General features: G+C 41.0%; 1 long non-coding RNA gene across 8 annotated transcripts in view; it reads left to right on the top strand.

Moving 5' to 3' along the window:
* The window catches only part of LOC148057055 (uncharacterized), a 121,764-nt gene that overhangs the window by 69,528 nt on the left and 30,098 nt on the right, over positions 1–22,138 (top strand). For 7 of the 8 annotated variants that reach the window (XR_015701313.1, XR_015701308.1, XR_015701315.1 and 4 more), the window contains 2 exons: positions 46–121; positions 11,692–11,838. This is a non-coding gene — a long non-coding RNA (uncharacterized LOC148057055). The remainder of the gene's footprint in view (positions 1–45; positions 122–11,691; positions 11,839–22,138) is intronic. The other variant, XR_015701307.1, reaches the window with a different exon arrangement.

Raw genomic sequence — 22,138 nt, 5'->3', positions numbered from 1 at the left:
TCCCTGATTCCTACATCTGTAATATCATTTCTAATGTTATTCCAGAGGTAAGGCTGTGCTGAGGTGCTGAATTTTTACCTTCTTGATCCACATGGTGCTGGAGTGTGCTGCTAGTTAAGAGGTAAGTCGTTTGCGGGGGTAAAACAGGTATGTTTTACTGCCCATTCACCCCATCAGTGTTGTAACATTGTAGCTTGATGTTTGATCTTTGCAGCAGAGGAATAGGAAGTTATTTGAGGGATGTGGGAAATGAATCTGTGTGTTGTCTTGTCAGAACAATTTGGAGCTGCTTCTGTGAGAAAAGCTACAGTAATTGCAACGCAGAATGGGCTAAGTGCATATGTGGTCATTCATTTGAAAGCCTCCAGACATTAGGAGGGGTTGCCTTAGGGACAGGGGTTCTGGCCATCAGAACATTTTAATTTTGCCCTGTGTTTGGATTCAAGTGTGAATGAGCCCTGAAATGCAGTGATCTTATGCAAGATGGGAAATCGTGAATGTTCTGATCCCTCTAGACTTGGTTCAGGACCGTTGGTAATAACAATAAAAATTTGATTGATCCAATATGACTTTTTGTGGAAAAGGAAAGATATTATGATTACTTGTCCTTAGAGGGCTGAAGTCTTAGGTTTTAATGCTGAGAATAGACTGCACATTCAGTCAAAACAGTTGTTGATCCGGTCAGTCTTAGTGTTGCTAGATTTTTGTATCACTTAGATTAATGTTTACAGATTATTCCATTGGGCTATCGTGACCTCCTCAAACACCTTAAACTCTCATTCCTCTGTGAAAAGTCATGCCTTCTACTCCTCTTACTCAATTCATAAAATGGTAGAAGTTTTCTGTTAAATCCTTTATCCACAACACTTATTTCTTAAAACACTGAAAAATTTTCTCTGAGGTATCGGTATTTTCTGTTTTAGTAGTATTACTAGGAACATCTCTGCTGAGAGAAACCTACTGCTACTGAATGATTAATATTAATTAGGTTTAGAGTTTAAGGCGCTATTTTTGTAATCCACACTTCTTTCAGTAACGTGTCTGAGTTTTATACACGTAAGGTTTCTTTGAAACATTGCAAAATACCAGGTCTGCAACATTGACAATGTTTTTTAGCAATACATTTATGCAGCAGCAGGCATGCTGGGTAGTTTATAAGCTTTTAATGAAACGCTGGCAGATATTAGGGTTTTATGGGCTGGAAAACAGTGCAAATCAAAGAGCTTTGCTTACTGTTTATAGCATTTTTCCCCTGAATCTAACAATATTTATCTCACTTTTTCCATCTTGCATTTTGCTCTTCACATATTTACTTTCCCTTTCACGGATATATTTACAGTCAACAAACTACTTTGTATGAAATATACTTAGTTACAATATGCCTGTCATCGTGTGCGTCCAGTTACCCAGATAAAGCCAAAGATGACTTGTTCCATATCCCACTATGCCTTCGGTCTGCATTTATGCTAATAAGGCTGTGCTTATATCCTGCATCTTTAGTCAGTGTTTCTGGACATCGCTAATTGTGCCTTTCCTGAGGCCATGTAAATGATCCCTAAGGGATGCCATGTTTTCTAACTGCCTGCTGGCTAATACCTGTTCTTACCATGCTTTCGGTAGCAAAACTCTTCTCCGAGCATATAATCTCTGTCAGTACGTTTCCTGACTCCCATCTGCTAAAATAGTCAAAATACTTGATGGTGTCATAGTGTAGCTTTCCAAGTAAGGACCTTTTTGTACTCTTACTTACATTTGAGGTCCATATTAAAACTAGAATGAGATTCAGGCCTGAAGACTAAGTCATAGTTTTGTTGAAAGGATATGGTGAAAGTAAGAGTGATGTAGCACCTAACAGTTCTTAGAGTGCAAATACAGCTTCGGTTAAAAAATCAGCCTGCAAAACTGCTTGAAATTTTCTGCCTCGTCTAAATCCTCATGAACTGTGCAGCGTTCCTAACCATCATGCAAAGACACACTTATCCTGGCATTGATACCTTTCTTCTTCTGTCCTTTGCAAAATTCATTTTGTTTATTTCCTGCTCACATGCAGTGCCTCATGGAGCTTGGCTCCATTTACATAGAGATCCCTATGTAAATAGGTAAAGCACTGATACACTCACTGGTTTTCTCATCAACAAATCGAGTACATTTCAGAGTCTCATGTAGCTATGATTAATAGTCCCCTGAGGCAACCTGGAGGAATGAGAGAGTAGATTTAACTCAACAGTCCAGGCTCTCATGGTGGCACTTCGTTATCAGGGTATGATGGGTTTCTGGGGCTGGATGCTGAAACACAAGGGAGCTTAACTTACTGTTGGTGAGTGTAGGGAAGTACCATCATTGTTAGGGTCAGTGTGGCAGGCTGCCTGCTCTCCTAGGGAGAACTGTGAAAGGCTAGGTCGAGGAGCAGAGCCTATTTCAGCACTGAAAAAATGTATTCTGCAGCTCAGCTAGGGAGAATGGTGATCTTTGATGATAACTCTGCTAATATTATTAGGATAATAATATATTATTATGATTGGTTTGGATGGATGTGAGACTAATGTATGTCACCTCAAATTAAATTATAGAAACCTATTTTGTATTTTCCAGATTTATATTTTACATTCCAGTTAGCCTACTACGCTTTACTCAGATCATAGCAGCAGCACAATTTTTTAAAACCTTGTCTTTTCCTTAGGGCACAGAACACCTTCATCAAAGTTTTTGAAAAATTTCCATTGACACCAATAGACTGCAGCTCAAGCTGTTTGTATGCAATGCTGCGGTATTTTATTGGAAATGTAGTTGTAGCAGTATTTCAGAATGAGCTTTTTATATCTAATTTATTTTGGATGATCTAGCATTAGGTACCCTGTATTTGTACTTTCAGTCAAATTCTGTTAGGTTTTAATTGCTCTCTTCAGTTTGGGTGTACAACTATGGACGGACTGTAACTTTTATGCTGGCCGCTGTGGGAAACTAGAAGTTAGGAGATCAGAGCACGTTCAAATCCCAGCCTGCAAATGGCAGCAGAAATGTTGCAAGAAGGGAACTGGGGGAACTTTCAGAGAACAACTTAGATTAGCCTTAGTTTTGGCCTGTCCTGACTAGCTGCTTCATCACAACACCATGTCCCTTTTTTTTTTTTTTTTTTTTTTTTTTTGCATGGGTGTAGTCTACATCACTCCCTCCTCCTTCGCTTCTTTTCGTCTTTTTGTGCCTACCTTGCCAGAAGCATGTTTCTTGACATAATCTACGCAAAATAATCTACCCCAAATGATCATGCCAATATCATGAGGTTGACAACCTTGTTTGCTCAGTGTGATACACCGCTTCTCTTGCTCTGTACCCTTTTCATCTAATTGCACTGTAAACTCTTTGGGCAGGGATTTTCTACTGTTTCTACTGATTAGTTTCTGGTTACTACTACTGGTTACTGTTTCTACTGATTTTCTGCTGAGCCTGTGCAGTGTCTGGCTCACTCGGGCATAGTCTGAGTTGGCCCTTAAGGTACTGTTGTCAATAAGCATAGGTAACAACCATTTTAGATCACTCGAGAGCATTCTTGAAGTTTTTCTCTTATCAGGAATCTTTACGATTAGTGTTTTTTCAGACATTTACATTTTCAAGTGTATAAAAAGATCCTTTGCTTCTGACAGCATGAATCTGTGCGCTGTATGTGCAATTTGCCCTGGTAATTACTTATGTATGGTGATAACCATAGCAACATCCCAGGTAGATAATGTCATGCAAATTACTGCAGCTCCAGGGATGGAAGATGTTAATACAAGTATGTACTCGCACCCCTGGTCTTCAACATTTTGCAGCGACTCTCCCTTCCCCTCCCCCATACGTGTTGTTTTTAAATTTCCCTTCCTCACTATGATCAGGAAGGAAAAGAAAACCTCTTGCTATTTTTCTCATTGGTATTCATACAGAGGGAGGGGGAGGGTGGTCCTTCAGTGTTTCTGTCATGAATAATTTCGTATGCACAGTGGAAATTCCACAGTGTATGTGGGACATAAAAGTCTAGAGACTTGGATGCACTGCAGGGCCGTGTTGTGCTTAAACCCAAGTTCTTGCATTTGTAAACACGGAGTGTGAGCATGGGGGGGTGGAATCGTAGCCACAGATGTTTGGACTGAGGTGTAAACTTCCTCAAATCATTTACAGAGGATATGGGAGAGCAGCTTTGTTTTTCAAAGCAGACACGCTGTGGCTGAATACTTATCAGGGACAGTGCATTGTTACTGAAATGAAGAAATAGCGGAGAGGAAGCTGGTAACAGTTATCCCTTGTTTGGTCATAAGCAAGAGAAACAAAAAAAATCTATATGAATGCTGATCTGCATATGCACTAGTCCTTGTGTAACCTTAGAACCCTGGAGGTATGAAAATAAGATAAGCCTCTAACCTGTAACTAGAGTCTTTTGTTAAAGATAAAAAAAAAAGCAGGTACAAAAATTGGTTAAAAGTGAAGGTTTTGCTTTTCTGGTGAAGAATGAAACTGTTGCTGAATTTTTTTGCTTTGTGGTTCAATAGTGGGAAGGTGGGTGTTAGTCCTGCAATCAGTGCTGAAGTTACTGATTAGTGAAGGCTGCGCTGCCCAAGCCATTAATGAGGAAATACCCTGATTAAAAAGAGTGGAGATTTGCGGAGAGTCAAGAGACAGACTGTGCAGGCAGCCAGAGGCACGTATGTAGTCAGATCCCAGTTTGTAACGAAAATGTTCCCAAAGCAAGTTGAGCTATTCGTTAGGCCAGCACTGAATTGTCTTCATCATAAAAACATGGTGTCTCTCAAACAGAACCATGGTGGGGCGTGGAAACAAAATTATTGAAGTCACTAAGCAACTTTATTTGTGCTAGAGGTAGTAGATGTAGAGAGTGTTAATTAATTGGAGATTAAAATACTGCCAGTCTGTATCCCCTGGTATCTGTACAGGGTGTTTGCCACTCTTACAGGTCTGCCTACAAATCCCAGGTTGTAAGGTTTAATCTTTTCCCCTCTAATTTCTCTGTGAATTGGCAATTCAATACTTTGCCCAATGGTAGCACTGATGGCACTGTTCAGCTGTGCCAGCCTGCCAAGAATTGCTATTGATGGCAGTGGAATTTGAAAGGTACCCGTGTCCGGGTAATCCAGTTTGTTGTTAAACATTGCAACAACGCTTGGAGCTACAGACATCCCTGATTTACACTGGATTTAAAAAAAAAAAAAAAACAACATCATCTAGGATGCCCACCTAAGAAAAACAAACTGTACCAGAAAGAAATATGTAAAGTCAGACTTTTTATCATCTGACAGAAACTATTGAGCCTAATTGTCTGCTGGAATTTTTGGCTGTCTGCTTACTTTGCATATAATGGACATTTCTTTGTCATTTCTGTATTCAGCATGTGACTGCCTGAGGATGGCCTCTCCTTAGACTCCATATCACATTGAAGAGAAGAGTAGATGCCTTGGAATTATAGGGATAGCCAAACTGAGGTCCTGGTAAACTAAATACACACTCTTTTCAAAATAAAATTCATAATATCAGCACTGCTAGACCTCCTGAAACCCTGTTTATACGCCACTTGCTTTGACTGACCAATATCACAGCCAAACAAAATATTTGACTATAATTATCCAGTCCTCTGCTTTCCATGGCTAGGATGTCTTCTTCAGGATTGAACTGACCTCTTCCTAAGTAAGTTCAGGGGACAATGGGGATCATAACTGGCATGTTTTTTTGTTTCCCTGTGGTCTTGTTAAAGAGTATGTCTCTATGGCTTTGATTTACTGTTTTTATTCACAGAGTGAGGTATTATTAACGCTGGATTAAAAATGAAAAGGCTGCAAGTAACCTAGGAATGTCTGAGAAACAGTGTCAGTTGTTAATGAAAATCGTAGCACAGGCGTTCAACTTAGAAGTTCAATCTTAGAAGTTCATTGCAGAAACTGCTGACATTGCAAATCTTCTCTCAGAGCTGCGGTATCATTCCAACACAGGGAAAAAGGTGTGCGTGAGAAAAGATTTGCCTAGGTTAATGCCACATGTGGGGTTAACATGGTTTTTAATGATTCTGGTTCCCTGCTCTAGCAAAGGTATTACCTTCCTTCCTGCACTACGTAGTCTCCGCATTTTTATTTGCTTCTAGCTGACAAAACTATGGGAGCCTGCTGGCATGTGAAAAACTGCTATATTAGCCAGCTGTGCAGTTTGTATTTAACAAGTGGGTGTATTTTATCAAAAAGCAAAGGAAATAATAACATCAAATTCATATGTCAAAAAAGCATGTGCGTTTAATAAATAATAATTGATGTTCATGATTTTATTTACTGTCTCTTCTCCTCACTTTTTCCGCCTCGCCAGTTGCTCACCTTTGCTAGTTTATGACATGATGTTCAAGGAAACATTGTGTTATCACATGCAGCAGACATCAACGGAGAGAAATTGGCTTGTCATTAATAATAATTGCAAAACCAATCCTACAGTAAACCCTGCTTTTGGCCACAACTTCTGCCTCCTGGGAGCAGAAGTGAAACAACACCCACAGCTCTCATCTGTTGATCATTTTTTAACCCAGGGTTAAAATCTCCATGTGCAAAGGTCAAGCGTAGATGGGGCTCATCATAGGGCTGAGAGATGCATAAAGGCCGTAGCTGCAGAGCAACCTGGAATGTAGGTATCCAGGGGAACGGGGGAACTCCGCTTTCTTTCCTAGCTTTTTCTTAGGGTATCATTAAATGGCAAGCTTCTGGTTAAGACTGACCATTTTGTGTCTGTTGTGCCAGGGCAGAAATGGCACAAGAAGCCTTGGTAACAGTTCTCTTCCTGAAACACCTGTGGATTCTTCCGTTACTCGGGTAGAGATTTCTGAAAGGCTGGTACAGCCATGAGCAACTGGGGCTGTGGGTAACATGTTCCAGTTGCTGCCTGCAGGTTCCTCCTATCTCTCAACCTTCAGACCTGACGGTGGTTTCCCTGCTTGGATTAAGGTCCTCGTTTTGACAAATACTGAGGCCTGGCAAAATAGCTTGCAGTTTTAAAGCAAGCTACAGCAGAGGTGCTGCAGGCTCACACCTCTGTAGTTTGAAGCGTAAGTGGGAAGAAACATGAACACTCAGCCCTCAGTAGGCAGCTTGGCTTTCTGGGAGAAGCAGGACAGGGCTGGCTTGGAAATTAAAGGGGAAAACTGCCTCTAAGCTTAGACACTTTTTATTGATAAGATATAGCACGATTACCTGCTGAAATTAAGCTGCCTCAGAATAGAGGCACACCAACTGCAACAGGGGTCTGTCCAATGTCCACTGGAATCAGCTGAAAGCATTTTAGGAACTTCGGTGAGTTTGGTTTAATTGTCAACAGTGCAAAACAACACTGCGCCGCTTTTAGCACAGGAAATGCAGTACGCTGTAAGCAATATGAATTCCTTTTACTCTTTTTTGAATCACTAACTTATTTATCACACAGACAAATCATAAACTGCACACAACCTTAAATGCAGACATAATGTACATTACTGCGATAATAGAGAAGCTGTGCTCTGTTAACCAGACAGATGAAATAGAAATAGGCATATTGAATGAGTTCTCCTCAGTGAAACATTCAAATTCCTTATTTTTCCAAATCTTTAAATTCTAACATGTCTGTTAAGGATACAAAAGTGTAATTACACTAAAACGTGCTCACAAAGGACAACACATCAACTAAATTTCCTCAGACAACAACATATGAATGTCCAAAGACTTCGTTGAAAGGCTTTCATACAGGGCCTTGCACTCAATACCTTTTCCAAGTTTTGTTGTAGATTGGCTGTTTGGAATTTACAAACCGTTCAACCAGAATGCACAACAATTGCAGTTTTGAGTGTGTATAAATAGCATTCATGTAAGAAGGGTTAGCTGCTTAAATATATTCATTAAGGGAAGTCTACATTTCCAATTATTGTTTTATTTTGTAGCCATCAAGGCCGCAGCACACCAGTTCCTAACCCATCACAAGTATAGCGAACTAGATAGGCAAAGTCAAAACATCTATGGAAAAACATATTAACTAGTGCCAGGATTGTGACGTGAATAAGAGATTATTTAGATAAACTGAGTTATAAACTGAAACTAGCTATAGTACACAGTTGTAAAAGTCAGTGAACCAGACAAGCTAATTCCTTGCCTGTGAAGTAATGTTGGAGTGCATATTATATGCAGTTTATGTTTAAATATAAATATGGGATTACCTTTTGGGTTGTGAAACAGAATCATATAGGCAACAAACATTACATCTAGGGTCTTCTATGAGTGAAAACTGTTGTGTCAAATATGGTTAGTTTAGTAGGGTTGATGGGCTTTATTCAAGGTTCCTAGAATTTATCTGCCAAGCATAAATAATTATTTAACAACTAATAGGGCAAGGCCAGAAATATAATAGCTTTTATGTTGAAATTAACATCAAGTGATCTGTAGACATCTGCTAAGCAAGCCAAATGTGGTCTATGTGCTGTATGTTTTGCCTCACTGCCTCAAAATAACAAGCAGTGCTTATATTTGGAGGGGCAGTTTTCCTTGTTGAAGTGGAAAAAAAATGCTCTGATAGAAAATCACTTGCACTGTTAAGATCAAGTGTGTGATGAACATTAAATAGCCCTACAAATTTAAATAATGCTCGATGCTGAGATTTCAGCCTTGCAAATGCTCGTTTCCTGATGTGTGCTTAGCATGGTTCAGAAAAAAAAAAGAAAGAAAAAAAGAAAAGAAAGTCCTTTCTTGTTAGAAAGAAAACAAAGTATCGCCCAGTATATTCCAGCCCTTACGTTGCATATTTCTGCAGTCCAGTAAGTGTGGGAGCCTGGGCTCCAATGAATTTATTTTTCCAAAATGACCAGAAGGGTGAGGGAAGCATAAGAAAAGCGACAGCATCGAGAAAACCTGAAAAAGTTCCAAGCAGCAAAGACCCCTTCCAAGCAGATACTCGCTGTTGCCTTGCAGAGATCTGCATTGTGTGCGTAAGTGTTTGGGTTCTGTGGATGCCAGAACAGAAACTGTACTTCCTTTGCTTGAGAGCACCGCTGTTGGCATGGTTTGTTTGCTTTACTGGCTGCTGCAGTTCATCTGTTTTCAGGGCCAACTGTTCGATCTTTGGCATCTTCTCTACGGGTCTTGGCCTTTCTTCTGTTTTAAAAGTATTAGAAGGAGGTTGAATTGCTGAGTGGGGAATGTAATCTTTGTGAGGCGAAGTCTAAAGATGTTAGTAAGCTGAAAGGGCTGCACTGGCAATGTACTGTGTACTATGCAGGAATGAATGAGACACTCATATTCATTGTGCTTATGTATGCTCAAGTTCTTTATGTCCATATTTAGATCTATTAACACAATAAGATTAAGCCAACTTGACTTTCTTGAATGAACAAAGCAGGAAATGGCAGAGCCTCAACAACAGACCCCATAAATGTGTACTGCCACCAGCAGCATGACTAACACCGGACCCAAGATCCTGCAGGGTTTGGCAGTGACACAGAAGACGCTGTTCTGAACAAGCTGGATTCCCTTTTGCACAGGAGCCTTGGCATTGACCTCACAGTAAGCTGGCTCTGGCTTTTACAGGGCAATGAAGGCTGGGCTCTGTGCTGGACTCGGTGTCTCTGCCTCAGGCTTTCCTGAATACAGGAGTGCAGCCTCAGGCTGCTCTGGTTCGCACTGCCAGGAGTCCCTGGGGATTTGTCTGCCAGCTGGGTTAGCCAGAACACACTGTGCTCCAGCCAAAGTCAACTTCCCCCTGTGAGGTCAACCGCAGCGGGGAAATGTCAGATGCTGGCTGTGCCAGTTCTCAAACCACAGCTCACCCTTCCCCGCAGGGATTTCCCCAGCAGATAAGGGGCAGCAATCTCTGCCCTGTGCTGGCAAGTCCGGAAGACAGAGTTAGAGGAACAGGATGAAGTATCTGGCAGAAGAGAGCTGTTGCATTGGCAAATCCAGACTTCTTCACAAGAGATCAGATATTGACTGTGACATTTTTCTCTGCTGCTTCAAAGCGCAAATCATGAAAAGGAAGAAATCCCCTTTGCAAAGGCCTCTTCTTGGATTTCTGTATTGGAGCAACACACGAGGGAGTTAGGAGTGTCCTGAGGCAGGAATGCTATATAATTTTGTCCATGGATGAGGCTCCTCATAGTCCAGCACAGCTAGAGAGAGCAATATCCAAGGTGGAAGGAGAGAGTGGACCACCAGTTCTGTTGTTTGGATATTGCAGCCTTGACTGCTGCAAGGACTAAGCATGGGACATTGTTTGTGGTGGTATAGTTGGGCTTCTTTGCAGGCATTCATCTGAGGTGGGTAAGGAAGTTTCTCTGTGCCATTTGGTCTTGGCTTTCTGTGGGAAATGTGGATTGCCAATTCCAAATCACAACAGGTAAGAGCTCCTGGGCTGTGCTGAGGGTGCATAACAGCCCATTCAGCTTTACTCAGATGATTAGGTTACTGCTTTTAGTACAAAATACATGGCAAAGCAGTCATTTCTATGCATGTTCTAGAGTGGTACATTATTGCATTTTAGCACTTGACGTGAGAGTAATTTACACACAGTCACTGCTTTGTCTTCCATGAAAAACAAACCCTCTACAAGCAGATGCAGAAAGGCTGCTAAAGATTTCATATTATTAATGTTTACGGCATTTGTTGTAGTGCTGCCTGTTAATTACCACATTTAAGAGTGTGCCCTTCTTCTGTGAGGGGTAGGCGTCTATTTGGAATGATGCTTCTTGAAAAAATGTTGACACTAATTCAGCATCGCTGCAGCATCTTGAAAGATCTGTGGGCCTGATTCTGCTCTCAAGCAAAGTGCAAATTGGGACTAAGCCTGCTGAAGAAAGTGAGATTGGCCTGGTGTAAAAATGGCTTTGGGAAGAATCAGACCCTCTGATTTCAAAGGCTCTTTGCAGTCCTAGTGCAATACAAGTCAGTGAGAAAACAGGCCATGTGTTGGAGGGGACACATTTGCCAAACTTGTGAGGCAGGGGCTGGCCAAAGGAGTGCGTATGCAAATCTGAAGCTCTGCCCCTAGCACTCACCATTGCTCAGACAGCAACTTCTTCCTCCTCTCCATGTGGAGGGCCTCTACTGGAGCCAGGCATTTTACTGGAGTGCAAAAACTGCTGGATAAAGAGCAGTGCTTTCTTTTGTCTGTTTTCCCTCTGAAGGTGACTCCAACTGTTTGTTTCTTCCTTTGACTGTCCCTCGTGCTTCTATCTGGCCATTTCTTCCTGTGTGAGTGAAAAACCCGGCTGTTTCTCCAAGCTCAGATGCTGTGGTCATAAGGGAGCTATGCATGGCCCTACACATAGGGGCATCACGCAGGTGATGGAAAGGTGAGGAAAGGTAGCATCACTCAGTGGAGAAAAGGTCAGGAGAGTCCTTAATTTGGCACCATGTCCCCTTACTGTTCCTGTTCCTCCCACCCCCTTGCTGTCCTGCTGTGGCTGGCTGGCAGGGAACCTGGGCCTGAGAGGTGCTGCGCACTTGTTAGGAAGCAGCTTTATCTGCCTCAGCGGTGTCTGAGACATGGCCAGCCTCACGCTTTGTTTAGCATCTTTTGGTTCTGCATGCTGCTCTTCAAAGAGTGGACTTATTATGTTCACTAGAAAAGTTACAGTTTGGCCTCTCTTTTGATGCATCTGTCTTTCACTGTGATCAGGGACTCTCTATTGAATTGGGGCTGTGTTTGTCTCCATAGATCTACCCGGCAAAATGAAGGTGTGATTGTAGCATGTTGGCCTGTCCTAATTTAACTGGCAGAGGTAACAGTAGCAGTGAAGATGCAGCAGCAGTGGCCAGCAACCAAGTTATAAAGTCTCCAGAGACCTTGTGTATATATCTCAAGGTATGTTGACACTGCTGCTTGCAGGGATACCCTGAGATAGCTGTTAAAAATTTCACAATGAGTGAATTGTTGCTTAGCAATGACCAGGTTAAATAACGGCCACAATGTTTATTCCGCTTCTTGGGTGGGTTTTGCAGCTTGTCCTGAGTACCACGCTGCTGGGGATGGGATGCACCTGTTTTAGCTAACGGGAAACAGTGACAGTGTTCTGGGTGAACAGTGTAATTGTTCATCCAGACACATCCACAGCACATATGGAATCAATGCTAAGAGACTAAAGATAGAAAATGAGGCAAACAAAGAGAAGACTGGCTCCTATGTAGAGAAACTTTATGGCTGGCATGTCAGAGGAGGGATGGGGACAAAGCAATGCTTCCACCCCAGTGCTGGAAGTATGAGTCCATGCCGGAAAAACAATGACCAGGAGTGTTAAAACCCTCCCATGGTGCCTGACTCTGAAAGAAGCAAAGTGCTGACAGAGACCGTGTCATGCTGCAGAACAACCTGCCACTGACTCAGAAGTGGTAGAAATAGAGCATGAAAACTGGGCCTCGAACCCTGAACAAGGACATAGGGATGTTACCTGCCACGGGCTGATCCCTGGGGCTCTCGTGTTTTACCCTGGGGCACGGCTTACCTAAGCTGTCAGACTCGTGAAGGACCACAGAGCTGAACTGAACATCTGGGCTCTGCAGTGGCAGCCAGCGCTTCTCACTGAACCGTGTCTGCTTGGTGGAGTCTAGAACTTGGATCTATCATCCTTGCAGGTGGTTTTTGGATGCTAAACCCACCACCTTTCTGTGCCCAGTTCCTCTCCTGAGAAAGGGTTCAGCTTCCCACTCAGTCCAGCAGAATTGGCCCTTTGGACTTGAAAATAATCTCAGTCTTTTGGCTGACAAGATTTGTCCTCAGGGCTTTTTCTTGCATTCTACTTTGAACATCATTTCTACGTGCTGCTAACTTTGATACGGTAATGGGAACGATCTGCACACGGAGTTGACCCTTGTATTATAAATAGCTAGCTTTGATCTGCAATATGTGTTCTAAATGAGATGCATTCAAGTATTTTAGGAGTCATGCAGGTGTGCTCCTCAACTGGTGTAGACTGACTTTGTATCACAAGCCAGTGGAGCTTTGCCGCTAAAGATGTGATCCAGATTTGGGACGGGTCTATGGCCCCCATCTTTCTGAATCTCTCTTCTAGTAACACACACAAAAAGCACTCTGGAGTTTTGGTAAGACTTGCTGAGGCCAACAGGGGTGATGAAATAAGTCACCTGAAAATCGGGCCGTTTATACTGCGGTTCCGGATTTGAGACTTCAGTTTCTCCGGGTGAGTTTGAAATGCCGGCGCTTCCCGCTCCTGGCGGCCCGTCCCGGCCGGCCCCCGGCAGAGGTTGGTACTGCAGTAGCCCCACCTGCTGTTGGATGGGAAGGAAGCGGCTCGGTCCTTTAATGCAGCCTGATTATGTGACAGAAGTGAGTCACTTTGCATTACCTTATCTCGTATCACCCTCTTTTACCCCTGCGTTCTCCCTTTCACACCCAATTCTTTGCGGTCCTTACGTTTGTCATATCTTATGTTGATTCTAAGGTCTTTGGGGTGGGAAGCATATCTTATCTCTGCTTGTAAAGCACTAAGTAAATTTACACATAGTATAAACGCTTGATAATAATAACCCTGATATTTTGCTTTTACTGGCATTCGATTTCAAGAGCTCTCTGTGAATCCGAATGAGAAAAAATTACAAAGGCAAAGGTATAATTACAGTTCCTGAGATGGTTTTATTCTAATCCAAGGAGGGTGACTTTATGTTGTTTTTTTCTCTTTAGAAATGAGAACACCATAAACAAGTCTGCCTAGAATAAGAAAGAAAATAAATATGAGGCTTTTTAATTGACCAATACTTGTAAAAAGGATAGGGTGTTAAGCAAAGTATTAAGAGATTTTTTCTTAAATTAAACTGCTTTTACAAGTATGAGACGAGCACGGTGATCAGGAGTAAGGCTTATTTACACAGCAGAACTCATTTGAGATCAGGGTGCTTTTGGAGCAGAAAAATACTTGTGTGTCTAAAGGCTTTCCTTTTTATATATAATTTATATTATTTAAGGACAAATTCTGCAAGGTACTTCAGCTCACGCCTGTTTTCAATAACAGTTCTGGATGTTGCTCAGTCAGGATCTAGACCATCAGCTTTTCTTCCCCTAGGACAAACGTACCCGTTAACAATCACTATCTCCCAAAGTATCTTATTATCTTATCCCAAAGTATCTTAGTGAAGAGTTTGCTAACCTGCAGTATGACACTTTACATTGCATTTGGGATTAGAGAGGGACTCAAAACAGCAAAATTTGGGTCTGGAATGAGATTCCAAACACTTTGCTTATGAGGATTCTTTAAGCTTATCCATTAGAAATGTGAAATTGAGAGTGCATGGATGTATGTGTTGTTATTCCTGCTTATAGGATATGGTATGTACAGGTAGAAGTAGAGTGAAAAGGTGTTATTTAGTTGTGGGGACTCAGTTGATATAGTTTAATTTATTACTAAAGTGAGTAGAATTAAAGTTCTGGCATTATCTGAGATGGACAGAGCTTCTTCTGAGATACCTACTCCGCAAAAAGTCAGCAAAACTGGCTTCAGCTGACACTGTGAAACCATTTGTATTTGTGACATAGCATGTTTTACACCTGGCTTGTAAAACTTTTATAAAAAATCTGTTATTAAGCCTCAGTATGTCATTTTGATAGGCAGATAGGACAGCTAGTAGACAACATTGAGCATCTGCTCATTTCCTGCATATTGAGAGTTGGATTTGTCAGTGAAGCAGGATTTTAAAAGTCAATAAAACAAAAAATGCTTAACCACAAATTTTTAACAGATAACAAAGAAAGATATTTATTTTATTCATGAATATAATACACTTTCCCTCAAAAGATAGTTTAGACCTTAATTTTTAAGAGGATGTTTGGATTTCTTAGATGAGTAAATGTGTTTGCTTGTGTCTCTGCCTAATCAGCTTTGTGCCTGTGTAACCCAGCAGGGAGAGCACAGCACTTTTTGATATTCTCAGAAGGGGTGAATTTGTCTTGCTTTGCAGATGAGGGAGGCACAGTAGTGGTTCATATGCCGTGTGCAAGTTCTCCATAGAGGTTACACTTTACCCTGCAAGAACTTAAAATGTCACGGCTGCCACAAAGTGCAGTGATTCCAGAAACTCAGTGCATGACGTACAAAGTAAAGAGAGAGAACAATGCAGCTGCTGCATTTCTTGATGCCTTTTGAAATATTGCCGTAGGTATGTTAGATATATATTATGTTTCACTGCAAGATATGAAGTAGCTGGAGGCTGCCTTATTTGTTTTCCTAGTGTAAAGCATCCTTGTTGGTACCTCCGATGCCAGAGTCGTTGCAATGGTGTGTAACAAGTAAGGATGTGCCCTTGCTTTACTTTACAGGCAAGACAGTCCTTCCCTTTCTAGGAATATTAGCATTCATTTATCCCGGAATCCAGCAGCACCCAGGCTGAGACATCTGGTAACAACATCTGTGTGGCAACTAAGTGTTCTGGTGTCTGTAATACTCATGTGTGAGTGCATAGTAGATTCAGATGTTTAGAAAATTACAACAGGAATGAAAATACGTTTTCTTGAGGAATTCTGTAGGCAAGCAAGTCATCCTTTATTATACTTTTGTTTGCAAATAAGGTAATAAAGACTGATGAACAGGAATCTGGGACGTCTGAAGGATAAAGGTGTCATGACAGTCCTTGTGGAAAATGTTGTTTGTGTTATTAGGTACAGGTCATAAACAAATAGGGGACTCTGGATTGATTGATTAATCTTTTCTTAAAGTGCTTGTTAATAATGTGATGACTCTTCATAAACATGGCAGTTTAACAAATGTATGATCATGTCTACGCATGGGCTCTGGTCTGTCTGCTCACTCAAGAATGGGACAAAGAAATTATGCAAAGGTGTTCTGTTGTTTACTCAGGGTTTCAGATCTGTTAGAAAGATCTGAGTTAGCCAACAATCTGAATATGCCTAGAGCACATGGCCGAGGTAAGATTTGTAAGGGGAAGTTATTAGTTTATTAAATCTACTGCTACAGTTGGAAAAAAATACACAACGTTCTGGGCATATGAACCATCCTTACGGCACTTCATAGGGATTGATGGCAGCATTTGCTATGTTGGAAGCTCAGTGGATATGAACTTATGTCTGTTTGGCTCGATTACTGTGCTCTGAGCAATGTAATTTAAATATTGTGTGTTTCCAGAAGGTTAACATCGCTGGTACACTTCATGCTCTTCACTGTAAAAAGCAAGCACTTTAAAAACAAGTGACAATCTTCCATTTGCCACTATGCGATCAGTGAGACTGTTCTGTTAAGATCGAAATTTCCAAGGCTAAAGTCAATTAGAGTGGGGTACTTAAAGTTGCTAGTCCATATGAAACAAATGCAGAAATGACACTGTAAAACTGGTGATAAGGGGTAGGCAGCACACCAACCAAGTTGTGGGGTAAATTTGCTTAACAATACTTTCTGTAAGGGGAAAGGCTGTGGTCTGAAGGTAGAATTGCCCGCCCTTGCATAGTTCAGAAACACTTGTCAAAGATCTGATGTCACTGGGGCAGACCCTTGCAGAGTGGTGCCACAAAGTCATAAATTCTGCAGCTTCCCTGGGAGCCGTAGCGCTGCCATTTCACCGGCAGCAATATCCTATGTTCAACCTAGAGCAAGCCGTGGTTTTACTAGCAACGAGTACCCTCTGTTTAAGTGCCTTGAGAAAAATGTCTGTTGACATGATCATGACAATAATCCCTTCTCCAGGTATGCTTACACAAATTACTGTGAAGCAAGGTAAGGTATGGACTTAGTATACATTTATCTATACATTTATCTATACAGCAGCGTTAGCACACCTTAAGTGAGGGAGAGCACGGGCGCAAACAAGTTACTGTGAAGCTGGTCACTGCACGGTGAATTCACCTAAGCTATTCTTGCAGTAATTTGTTCCTATAGTTGTATTCTAGGATACAATACCAGTCTTAAATTTCATCAGAATTTAAAGTAAAGCTCATTTTGTGCTATTTCATTTTAGATATTATTACTAGTTTCATAGTAAACTTTTTGGAAGTCCAGCTGCAATGTAGCAGAATTCCCAGAATGGCTGTATATATTTAGCTTATCTTCTTGACTTCCAATCGCTTCAATTAAGTGACCCATGATTTTATGTTACAGGACATTGCAAAAGATGCACCTGCCAGATTTATTTGGTTTTATATTGTTGGAAGAGGTTTGGAAGTTTGATCTAAGTATATTCTTGAAAGTTGAGATGCTCCTCTGAATCTTTCCAATTTGCTGGAGGAATATTGTGGTGTCTGTTTTGCTGGAGGGCAGCCCAGGGTCTTAAAGGTCCTTTTGAGACTTATAACCTCTGATTCTTGGAATCCAAATACAGAGCCCAAATTATGAGCACCTATATGGGGATTTCTAGTGAACTCCACGAAAATCTCGTAAGAAATATGTTCTGTCACATGCTGTGTTGTCTTCTGGGCAGATCTAAAATACTGTGCATCAACATTTCTCGTGGAATAGCTCTATTTTTGACTCAGTAGCATATGAGCAGAAGCTGGACATGACATAGAATGCAAAAGAAAATCAAATATGAACAAGAAAAAAATCTTTTTTTACCCATTTATGGAGTGGCCATTTGTCAGCATCTGGTAAGTACATATCTATTTTGGAGTTGAAGAACATTTGAAATTTGCCATTCATATGTGATTTGAGTCTTAAATGTAGCTTGTGGTTATGAGTCTGTCTTTAGCATATTGGTGCGTGCTGCCCCAAAGCCTTTAGGTCACGTAAACTTATCTCAGATTTAATTTTCTTTCAGTCGTAGTATTAATTCAGGGGTTGTTACAGTTTGTTTGCTTAAAAAAATCTATGTGATTTTTCTTTGCATTTTGCAAACCTCATCATTTTGGAATCCTAAATGAACTGTTAAAAGAACTATTTATTATAACCCTATTATATGGATATATTTTGACAAAGAATGTGCATGAGCTTGATGGTGCATCAAAGCAAAAAAAGCCCAAAATGGTCTTTGACTTCAAGGAAAAGACTTGAACCACTGTCAAGATCAAAGTATATTTCATGTGCTAGAGTCCTGATTCAGCAAAGCATGTAAAAAAGAATTTCAAGCACAGTGAGCTTTGGTGGCAGCCACTGAACACGGTTGCATTTACTGCTGTGATTCTTGCTTCTCAAAAATCCCGACAAACCACTTGCCTACAAACGAGTCATCAAAAATGTTGTAATCTTTCTCTGTTTTCACATCCTCACTCAGTATTTCTTACACAGTTTCCAGTATTCGTAATGATTTACTTTAATCTGAAGCACCTAAAGTTTTAAAAGTTCCTGCATTTGCATATCTGTTTCTCTTCGTAAATGCGCTTAGCTGACGAGAAATAGCTTGTATGCTTTCGCAAGTCCTAGTAATCTTTTATTCACATATGCGTTATGCAATAGACATACTCACTGCTCTTCCTCCTTCTCCATCACCAAGAGTCTTAGAATATGTATGCTGACACCAAATAAATTAAAGCAGTACTTTTTTTCTTAATGGAAAATGCCTGGTAAGACACTCTGATTCCCTACATCCCACTTTGTTTTTCAAGCAGACCAGTGTTATAAGAGAGCTTTCAGCCAGACAAACGTTTTATGGCAATAGCATTTCACGTTTTTGTAACACCCTCCTTCTAAGTGTCTAGAACGCTTTACAGCAGTAATAAATTAAGCCTTACATCATCCTGTGTGGTAGGTAACTATTATACCCATTTTATGGGTGCCAGACTTCATGGAATAAGCTGCATTCAACATGCCAGCACAGTTGAACAGCCATTTGGGGTTTCATCCTAGAATGATCATGTGAATGCTGTCTGCAATGGAGTCTATAAAAGAGGTACCTACAAGGCAAAGCATTAGGACTTTTAAGAGCAGTGTTTGTCTTTGGGCCTTGCGCAGAGACCTTTAAAAAAAATAGTTTGTGAAGAAAGCTGTGATTAGACACTAAGAAAAGTCTTGGAAATAATTCAAGATAAAAAACCCTAATAAATGATGGAATGGAGGTTCAGCAGTCTGGAAAGAAAGCTAGTGTGGAAGAGGGTCTGGGGGAATCAAAGGAAAGGTTTTAGAGTGGAAGAGCCATTACCAGATTTTCTTGGCTGCAATCCAAAATGTATAGGAGAGTCTCGCCTCCCTGTAATACTTCAGCTGAGATAAAAGAAAGTCATAACTGTTGTTAACAACACTCATTCCCACCTGAAACCTAAATAACTATAGGCAGCTGTACTAACTCAGTTTTTAAACCAGCAGAAAAACTGAGCTACAGCTCTGGGTGGTTAAATGGCAAATCAGGCTTCAGAGATGTATTTGTGTCTGAAATAGATACCTGACTGGTGGCACCCCACAAGCCCATGCAGGTGTGCTGAGCTTCTTATGATCTCTTTTGCTTAAATGTTTGAAGTCTCTTCAGAGTCTGCAATGATAATGGCCAATTAGTTTTGACGAAACACCAAATCATGGAAGTAACTGTGACACCAAACATAAACCCTCGATCTTGTGACCTGAATTCACAGCACAGGTGGTCTAACTTGATGGCCAGCCAGCAAGGCCTGGAAGGCTGGCTGGTGAATTCAGAGGGAAAGGCAGCCAGTTCATTTGGAAAGAACAAAGCTACTACTTTGCAAAAGTCATCATATATACATCGGTATATACCTCTCAAAGTGGGGTGGTTCTTGTGCAGAGTGCATAGGAGAAGGGGAATAGAAAAAAACCTAAGCTGGTTTTAAAATGAAGTTCAGTCATTGTATGGACGAGCATGTAGGATGTGATTGTCTAAATTCGCAGGGGTCAAGGCAGTGATCAAGGAGAGACCCCTCCCAAGATAAATTAACATCATATGATAAACTCAGTGCTTCATGGCATGTTTTTTGTTAAGCTGTTAAAAAATCATATCATACAGGCATAACCTCATTATTCTGTTGAGATGAAACAAGGAATACAGGCACCAAGTAATATCTTCAGTTCTGAAATATTCATAAGTTTTTTTGTTTTCTTTTTCTACTGACACAAACAGTCAAAAAGCAGCCTGGAGGAAATGTCCTTCGCTTTTGGAAAATTAGTTGGTAATTTATTCACATAAGGCCATGTAGTCATTTTGAATTAGCACATTGTGGAATCTACTAATAAAATGAAGTCAGTTTACATTTTAAACAACCTTTAATATTTGTAAAAGTAAATATCCCTTAATTTCTCAGCAATTTAGATGTAATGGAAATTGTCAGAAATTTTAATTTCTCCCCGTTTAGCTCACTCACAATGGCTGTCAAACAGTCAAGTGATATGACGTAAAGTACTGCTAATCGTTTCAGCACAAGACAGTACTTCAAAGGTAAGGCAAAGGATGTGCAGACACTAATGAAATTTTATTATCAGAACATAGAATTAGAATTGTGACAAGAGACAATGGTGGCAGTGACATGCAGCTAGAATGTTAAGCTTCTGAAATCTCCAAGCTGAGTCTCACAGACAAAAATAGCTAAAGCTACAGACTTCTTAATAGTCTTAAATGGAAATTGAATGGGCTCAATTAATCAAATGAACAAACTATAGGGAATTACAAAAAAGGCTCATTCTGTATTTTCAGGCTATTAACCTGCATGGCCATTATGTCCTGTTATAATGGTGTGGTTTGCAATCCATGTGTTGCATCTCTGAGGGTACGTGTTTTTGTACTTCACAGGGAAACATGGAAAGCTCATAAGACAGCACAGCATGATGATTTTTGTAAGCACATGCTTGGGCAGACCCTACTGAAAGCAGGTCTTGTTTCACATGATCAGACCAATTCTGTCTGTGAAATAGGACTGAAGATTTCTGAATAGGTGAGCATGAGAAGTTTACTTCAGAGTGGATAACTGGTCCCCAGCATATCCAAGGTTAAATGATGAATTTAACTGACCTATGGGCATCCATTACTATTCTGGTGTTCACTAAAAGAGTATCTACTGTTCAGAAACCTATGAGAATCTGCCAGATGTTAAAGAAGACAGCTTTGATGTTAGTAGGTTCACTTGAATTTAGTCCTCAAGTATTTGTAAAGTAACTGTCACTGTCCTTAGAGCACTTTCCTAAGGCCCTGAACTGTGGTAGCCGTCCTGTTGCCTTGTGAGCCTCAGCAGCTGCAAGGGGAAATGGAAAATGCCACCTGGAATTTGTTAGGTTTGCTTCTTTTTGAATTTCAGTTAAACTTGGTAAGAGTGATCAAAGTCTGGAAAATTCTGTCTTCCGTGGAGGGGACCTGTCCTCTGCTATTAGGAACTTGGTCTCTGATTCTCGGATTAGTCCCATCTACAATGGCATCGGAGATACAAAAGTATTTGAGAAGGGCTGGAGAGAAAAGATACGCATCATTATATTCTACAAGTGCGTTTTAGGCCCTTTTAGAGAATGTCCGTTCCCTAGGACTCCTGTACAAATACAAGGGCTTTATGAAAGCTCACACCCAGCATGGATGTGATAGTAAGGAGCTCTTCTGTAACTTCCACAGGGGACAATCCAGCAGGAAGTCTGCAGTGTCAGGCACTGGCTTTCCCTCCTCCATCTGCAGGGTAGCTATTGGCTTTGGGGAATGAAACAGAAGTGTTCTGAGTGTAGAACTGAGACTGGAAAAATGTTACCAAGCTCCTCAGTGCACTGGAGTAGCGCACATTCCTTAGAGTATAATTTCTAGCTTCATTTTAAATGGGGATGGAAGGTGCATTGTTTTCTTAAGGAGATACTTCTGCACTCGGATGGATCTCTGAGCAAGAAGAGGGGCTTTCCTCTGTGCAGTGAAAAGGGCACGAAAATAATGTAATTTATTAGCCCTACCATGTAATTCCATGAACCCGGCAATAACACCAGTTTCTAAATAAACAGGTAAGGCCACAGTATATATCACTAAGACGTTGCTTTGGCCTGGCAGGATAGTCCAGATTTTGAGTCCTTGTCAAGACTGTCTATGCCTGGTGCTTTCTGCTCAGAGCTGCTGCATTTTCATTCCAGGGAACGTGGCTGTATCCCACCATCCCTTTTTCTATTCTCTGTCTACGGTGGCTGCATTTTATCTTTCCCATTTTCACCTAAGCTCCTCCATTTTCTCTCTCTCTCCCTTGCATTTTCTTTCTCTGTAGTTTTTAGTCTTGCAGAGGCCATCTCCAGAGAGCCTTAAAATAGATAATTCAT

Source organism: Nipponia nippon, unplaced genomic scaffold, assembly GCF_047370975.1.
Source record: "Nipponia nippon isolate SJK-2023a ecotype South Korea unplaced genomic scaffold, ASM4737097v1 scaffold_10, whole genome shotgun sequence".
In the NCBI taxonomy this organism is placed as follows: domain Eukaryota; kingdom Metazoa; phylum Chordata; class Aves; order Pelecaniformes; family Threskiornithidae; genus Nipponia; species Nipponia nippon.
The sequence above is the reverse complement of the archived record's forward strand: the minus strand, read 5'-3'. Positions and strand labels throughout refer to the sequence as shown.